This window comes from Leptodactylus fuscus, chromosome 9 (genome assembly GCF_031893055.1).
Source record: "Leptodactylus fuscus isolate aLepFus1 chromosome 9, aLepFus1.hap2, whole genome shotgun sequence".
NCBI lineage: Eukaryota > Metazoa > Chordata > Amphibia > Anura > Leptodactylidae > Leptodactylus > Leptodactylus fuscus.
Genome location: NC_134273.1, coordinates 52367904 through 52375494, shown reverse-complemented (window position 1 = coordinate 52375494; position 7591 = coordinate 52367904).

Here is a 7591-nt window from a genome sequence, read left to right as displayed (position 1 = left end):
TTGACACTCGCCTATGGCTGATTTTCCAGTATCTACAGGCTGAGAGAAGGCTGCAGCTGCAGAACATCAGTCCGAAAGAGAGTCCACAGCAGGTCAGGCTGAGCGAGAGTTCCATTTGGAGATAGCCCATCTGCAGCGGAGTAGCAGTTCTACCCAAACCAACATATTCTGCAGTACTTTACAAAACGTAGAGCTCAAACACAGACAAAATGGGATTACAAAGTAATAATTCAGACAATAGGAGTGAGGGCCCTACCTCGGAAGAACTTACAATCTATGAAGTAGAAGGGGGTAGACATTCACCCTGAGCCCTTTCTGTTACCACCTGGAGGGCCTTAAAGATTTTATGGTCAAAGACCAGTTCTTCAATGTTTGTCCCTTGGATATATTACAGTTTATGTGTAACCAGGAACTCAAAAAACAGTAGATTAAACTGTGCAGATTTTCAGACACCCGCGCTGCCAACAGGAGTCTCAAGCCAAGGGTCATGTGACCGCCCCAGGGACACTTTTTGATAATCCGGTGATGTTCTGTTTCAAGGCTTCCGAAACAGAACGTCACCAGTTCCACTCTCCCCCGCCCCCCATCCCAATCAATACTTATGTGCCTTCCTGTGTCCAGAACGGGACCTCCATCTCTACTGTGTATGTCTCACAGTTACTTTTGGTCTGTGCGCAGCGTCTCCATAAACAAATGCAGAACATACCACAGACTCCTAGAAATCACTCAAAACACTGCTAAAATTATATGGGTGCACTTTTAACTCATTGATATCACTAACAGACCTTTTAAAAAATTAAAAATTGCCCAGAAAACCCCTCCGGAGCGCTACTGCGCAGACTCACTTGGCATTTTACTTAATGGCAGTTCGCAAGTGTACTGCGCAGTGCAGGGGCCACTATGGGGGATAATACTGTGTGCAGGGGCCACTAAGGGACATAATACTGTGTGCAGGGGCCACTAAGGGACATAATACTGTGTGCAGGGACCACTAAGTGACATAATACTGTGTGCAGGGGCCACTATGGGGGATAATACTGTGTGCAGGGGCCACTATGGGGGATAATGCTGTGTGCAGGGGCCACTAAGGGACATAATACTGTGTGCAGGGACCACTAAGGGACATAATACTGTGTGCAGGGACCACTAAGTGACATAATACTGTGTGCAGGGGCCACTATGGGGGATAATACTGTGTGCAGGGGCCACTATGGGGGATAATACTGTGTTAAGGGGCCACTATGGAGCATAATAGAACGCGCAGTACTAGTGATGTGTTGGAGTGTTATTTTGTTTTTTCATGATTCAATCAGTTTTTCCTCAGAATTGAGTGATTCTATAATTTATTCCCTGTGTTTGTTCTAAAAATCTAAGTTACTGGCTACCACAATTATTTTTCTGGATTTCTTTTAGTGTTTCTTAAAACCAGAAAGTTGCCATTTGAAATGCTTTTAATTTTTTTCTTGGCTGTGATCTGCTTTTTTTTCTACAAAATTGATTCCATAATTGCTCGTGCTCGTGCTATTGCGCATGCGTGAGATTTCGAAACCGCCGGGCTAGAGGTGATGAATCGCAAGGAGGAGGAAGTCAAAGAAGAGAGGAGGGCGTGAACAAGCTATGGGGGGGGGGGGTGCACGGAACGCTCTCCACGGTAGGACTGATTTGCATATGCATTTTAACTGTAATTCAGAAATTCATGCATATGTTTATCTAATAACCAGAAAATCTAATGATGGAGCCCCTTTAAATAGTCATGTAGATACAATGTCTAAAAGTAATAGGATTACATGACATTAATACACCACACCTAAGTTTTGCATCCCAACAGTCTGGGCCACTATGGACGGGAAGAACAGGTACCTGTGTTTTTGATGCAACTTATAAATCAAGCAGAATCTTCCTGGAGACAATGCTCTGTTGAAGTCTGACTTTTCAAAAATGTTAATTTATTTTTATTCTGGAATAATCACCGCATTTTGCTTGAACCTTGATCTGCAGTCTACCCAAAGCAAGGTGGCAGGTATATATTGTGGATCTCTGGCAGTAATTTAGGCTGGTCTTACACGACCCTAGTTTAAGTCCGCAAATGGTCCGCAATTGAGGGTTTTCAATTGTGGACCATTTGCGGACACATTATAGTCAATGCGGCCTCGTACGCCACCGGGTATTTTATCCGTGGTGTGCTGGGCCGCAACCGAGGTCAGCACTTTTTGGAACATGTCCGCAATGGCCGCAATTCACAGCACTGCACGGACTCGCCCATAGAACTCTATGGGCGAGTGTGGCAGCTCACAGACATCTGCAGAGTGTAAGTTGATGATCAGCAACTAGTGGACCGCAAATGCATTACGGTCTTGTAAGACCAGCCTTAATGAGCAATATTGTTACTGTTGCTCAGTAAACTACTGTCAGGTCCACACTATGTACCTTGTTGATGCGGCCACATAGGTTACGCAGTGCTGTAACGCTTACATCAATGCATCACGATGCCACTTGTCGAGCTGATGCCCAGTCAAAGGCATCAGCAGTCCCTGATATCAGTCTAATATACACAGGATGTGAAATACGCTCCGTTTCTAGAAGGTGGAAGTAGGATTCCAGTCTGTTACACAACTAAAACTAGGATATCCACTTCAATGGTTTGATGCGAAAGTGTTGGCGTTAATTCATCACACGTATGTAGAGCAGTGAGTAACGTTTGGGCCCAGTTAGTGGCCTTCATCCTTTTTTTTTTTCTCTCTTAGTCGTCATATACAGCAGAGACCCGGCAGCTGCTCAGCTTTTAAGTGGTCACCATGTTTAAAGGGGTTAATCGTGCAGCCCTAGTGTGTAGGGTCCTTAAGTAGGAGCAGAAACATTCCTTTGTTGCCAGATTGATGAAGCGATCCAGAGATAATCATTGTCTTATGGATATGTAGAGTAGATGCTAGAATGGAGTGAGTAAAACCGGGTGCTGTCTTGGTATACTGTGGATCCAGTAGGTGGCGCTGACTCTTGTGATTGTTAGTATGTGACGCCACCTGTGGTTTCCATGTCAAACCAGGTGGGTTAGGGTTACAGTTGCATATAGGAGAGGCATAGTTAGTCTCCACTTCAATCATGCAACCCTTGAAATTGCTGAGGCTTCAGGCATGTTAGCTGCGATGACCTGGTGGCAGAGCCTGCCAGACTGCACAACTAACACTCCCAGAGCCGGACCAGCACCAACTACTAGAGCCATGACACACCTTATTTAAACAACTCAATTCTAGCCTCGACCATTCCTTTAACCTATACATGCATTCATGTTTGTTTGTAGGCAAATTTCACATCATGAGAGGCATCTTGAAGTTGACAGACTCCCTTTAACAACACTTTTTTTTCCTTTTTGTGCTGAAGCACAAGACTTACTGGAGATGGACCATGGCACATAGACACGGGTGTCTGGTGGCTTGTGACTTTTATGGGAGAATTTTCTGGGCATGCTTTGTGACCTGCAGAAAGTGGATTAGATAAAATGCCTCCTTTTTATGACTGGTAGACTCTGTCTTATGTACATGATAACTGTGATGAGTGTGCTGGTAAGTGGGGTGACTGCAACAAAGAATTCTACAGAAAACCGGAAATCTCAGCATATTATTTGGCTTAGTGGATTGTTAGTAAAACAATAGGTAACTTCTGGTGACACATTCTCTTTAATACAGACATCCACAGAAGCATCTTCTCAAACTAAGCCTTTGAGCTTGCTTTATGTAACTGAATATATTCTGTTTATGGATTTATACTCTGGAGTTCTTTGAAAACTGAAGAAAACTGAGTTAACTGAAGAAAAAACTGTTGTCCGGGATTTTTTTTATTTTTTAATTGGGCTGGAGAAGGCCTTCCCTGACATAAAAAATATCCTGGGCAACCCCTTAAGTGATGGACCCCCACTGGTCTAATACTGAGTAACTACCCTAATGATAGACCAATTTAATAGTATCAGACCACTGGAAGTCCAACAGCTAGCACCCCCACTGATCAGCTGATATTTGTACAGTGTATGGAGGTAGTAGATGATGATGCTTTTTTTTTTTTTTTTTGTCCCATTATGGACATTTATCCCTTTTCCACAGAATGTGACAAGTGTCTGATAGCTAGGGTCATCCAGTGATCAGAAAGACTGGGGATCAAATGTTCCCCTAAGGCTTCCTTAAGATTGGAGCACCAATGCGCTTTAATCACTGAGGGACTCTGGGATCGTGACCCCAGTTTTTGGACACCTATTCCCTGTCTTGTGGATGGGGATAAGTGCCTATAACAGTAAAAACCCTTTTGAGCAACTTTTAATCTACTAAAGAAAAATAATGTTGACATGCAATTTTATTTCTCCACAGAATATCCAGAAGATGCTGGGACTTGCACCCTCTCGAGCTGCTACCAAGCAAGCTGGTGGATTCTTAGGACCTCCTCCACAAGCCGGAATGTTCTCTTAGTGGAACAGAAACTTTTTAAATGGATGCACAGCAAAGACTATCGTGATTTTCTAAGTGTGAAAGCCATTGACTTCAGTGTTTAACGGACTTCCGAACCCTAAACTCGTGCACACAAAAATGCTTTATAGAAAAAATGTTTTGGTTCAGGAAAAACAGTTGTTAATAGGAATAAGCAATATCTATAATAGCATTGAAGGATGCTTACTTAAAAAGAATTGTACCCTTTAAGTCATGGTAGATTTCCTGTATTTAGTTATACATTCAAGATTTTGGATCAGACTTGCTCATAGGCTACAGATAAGGTTACTTATGGCAGATTTGTCTCATCCAGTTCACAGGTAACAGATATTATAATGATTTTCCAATTATACTGATTTAATACTTTTTTTTTTTTTTTGTTAATTCAAGAACTGCCATATTCAAAACTTAAAGATGAAGGGGAAAAAATTTAATTTACGGAATTTTATTTAAATATATGAGATTTGATTAAACATTAACTTATTGAGACAAATACATGGTTTCAGTTATTGATATTTTTGTATGCTTATGTTTCATCATTTAATGTGTTTTTAGTCACTCTTCATGCCCCCTGACATACAGACTGCCAGAAAAGGAACACCTTACATAACACAAGCTATTACTAGAGATGAGCCAGTACTATTCGAAACTCCCATTTCAAATAGCACGCAACCATAGGAATGAATGGACCCCCTGCATGCCGGCTGCTTCCATTCATTCCTATCGGTGCGTGCTATTCAAAATGGCCGTTTCGAATAGTACTCGCTCATCTCTAGCTATTACTATTTAATAACCTCTAAATCTTATGTCAGAATGTGATGAAAGAACCATACTTGTATTTATTATTTGTGAATTGTATTGTATATGTGTGTGCATTTGTGATGTTGTGTTATTCCTGAGTATATTTTTATCTGCTTTTATTACCTTTGACCTTAAGTCTGGAAGTGGTTCTTTACTTTTTGAAGTGGCAAACTCAGAAACTAAGTAAGATTTATGGCTTTAACAGATGGCTGATGCCAGAAAGAACATAAGAAAGGGGTATTCACTTCAAAATGCAAAAAACATTTAATCAGAACGGGTGGGTGGGTGATGGGGAATAGGTCTGGAGAACTCGGCTTTCCAAGAATGAACGACAGAAAAGAAACATTTCAACCTCCTACTGCAATTCTGAATTCCGTAAGAAATTTGTCACACCTTTTTGGAGCATCGTGTAGGCCATCCCATCTGAGATCCTCCAAGATCCTTGGAAACAAAAGGACTATAACTCACAAGGCTTTTCTCCCTTTTTTACAATCTGTTTTGCCATCTGTTTATATGTTATATATAAGCAAGATGGGTCTGTGTGTGACAAATTGGAGGGAAGCGGTGTGATAATTTTAATTTATTTTTTATTATTGGAGCATTAAGTGCCAAGATTAACTGTTAAACTTAAGGATTGGTTAGGTCGCATACAAGGAGTACACCAGCACTACACGGGATACCCCAGTACTTATTTTGAGACATACAGTCCTATGAAAAAGTTTGGGCACCCCTATTAATCTTAATCATTTTTTGTTCTAAATATTTTGGTGTTTGCAACAGCCATTTCAGTTTGATATATCTAATAACTGATGGACACAGTAATATTTCAGGATTGAAATGAGGTTTATTGTACTAACAGAAAATGTGCAATATGCATTAAACCAAAATTTGACCGGTGCAAAAGTATGCACACCCTTATCATTTTATTGATTTGAATTCCCCTAACTACTTTTTACTGACTTACTGAAGCACAAAATTGGTTTTGTAACCTCAGTGAGCTTTGAACTTCATAGCCAGATGTATCCAATCATAAGAAAAGGTATTTAAGGTGGCCAATTGCAAGTTGATCTCCTATTTGAATCTCCTCTGAAGAGTGGCATCATGGGCTACTCAAAACAACTCTCAAATGATCTGAAAACAAAGATTGTTCAACATAGTTGTTCAGGGGAAGGATACAAAAAGTTGTCTGAGAGATTTAACCTGTCAGTTTCCACTGTGAGGAACATAGTAAGGAAATGGAAGACCACAGGGACAGTTCTTGTTAAGCCCAGAAGTGGCAGGCCAAGAAAAATATCAGAAAGGCAGAGAAGAAGAATGGTGAGAACAGTCAAGGACAATCCACAGACCACCTCCAAAGAGCTGCAGCATCATCTTGCTGCAGATGGTGTCACTGTGCATCGGTCAACTATACAGCGCACTTTGCACAAGGAGAAGCTGTATGGGAGAGTGATGAGAAAGAAGCCGTTTCTGCACGTACGCCACAAATAGAGTTGCCTGAGGTATGCAAAAGCACATTTGGAGAAGCCAACTTCATTTTGGAAACAAAGATTGAGTTGTTTGGTTATAAAAAAAAAGGCGTTATGCATGGCGTCCAAAAAGAAACAGCATTCCAAGAAAAACACTTGCTACCCACTGTAAAATTTGGTGGAGGTTCCATCATGCTTTGGGGCTGTGTGGCCAATGCCGGCACCGGGAATCTTGTTAAAGTTGAGGGTCGCATGGATTCCACTCAGTATCAGCAGATTCTTGAGAATAATGTTCAAGAATCAGTGACGAAGTTGAAGTTACGCCGGGGATGGATATTTCAGCAAGACAATGATCCAAAACACTGCTCCAAATCAACTCAGGCATTCATGCAGAGGAACAATTACAATGTTCTGGAATGGCCATCCCAGTCCCCAGACCTGAATATCATTGAACATCTGTGGGATGATTTGAAGCGGGCTGTCCATGCTCGGCGACCATCTAACTTAACTGAACTTGAATTGTTTTGTAAAGAGGAATGGTCCAAAATACCTTCATCCAGGATCCAGGAACTGATTAAAAGCTACAGGAAGCGACTAGAGGCTGTTATCTTTGCAAAAGGAGGATCTACTAAATATTAATGTCACTTTTCTGTTGAGGTGCCCATACTTTTGCACCGGTCAAATTTTGGTTTAATGCATATTGCACATTTTCTGTTAGTACAATAAACCTCATTTCAATCCTGAAATATTACTGTGTCCATCAGTTATTAGATATATCAAACTGAAATGGCTGTTGCAAACACCAAAATATTTAGAACTAAAAATGATTAAGATTAATAGGGGTGCCCAAAC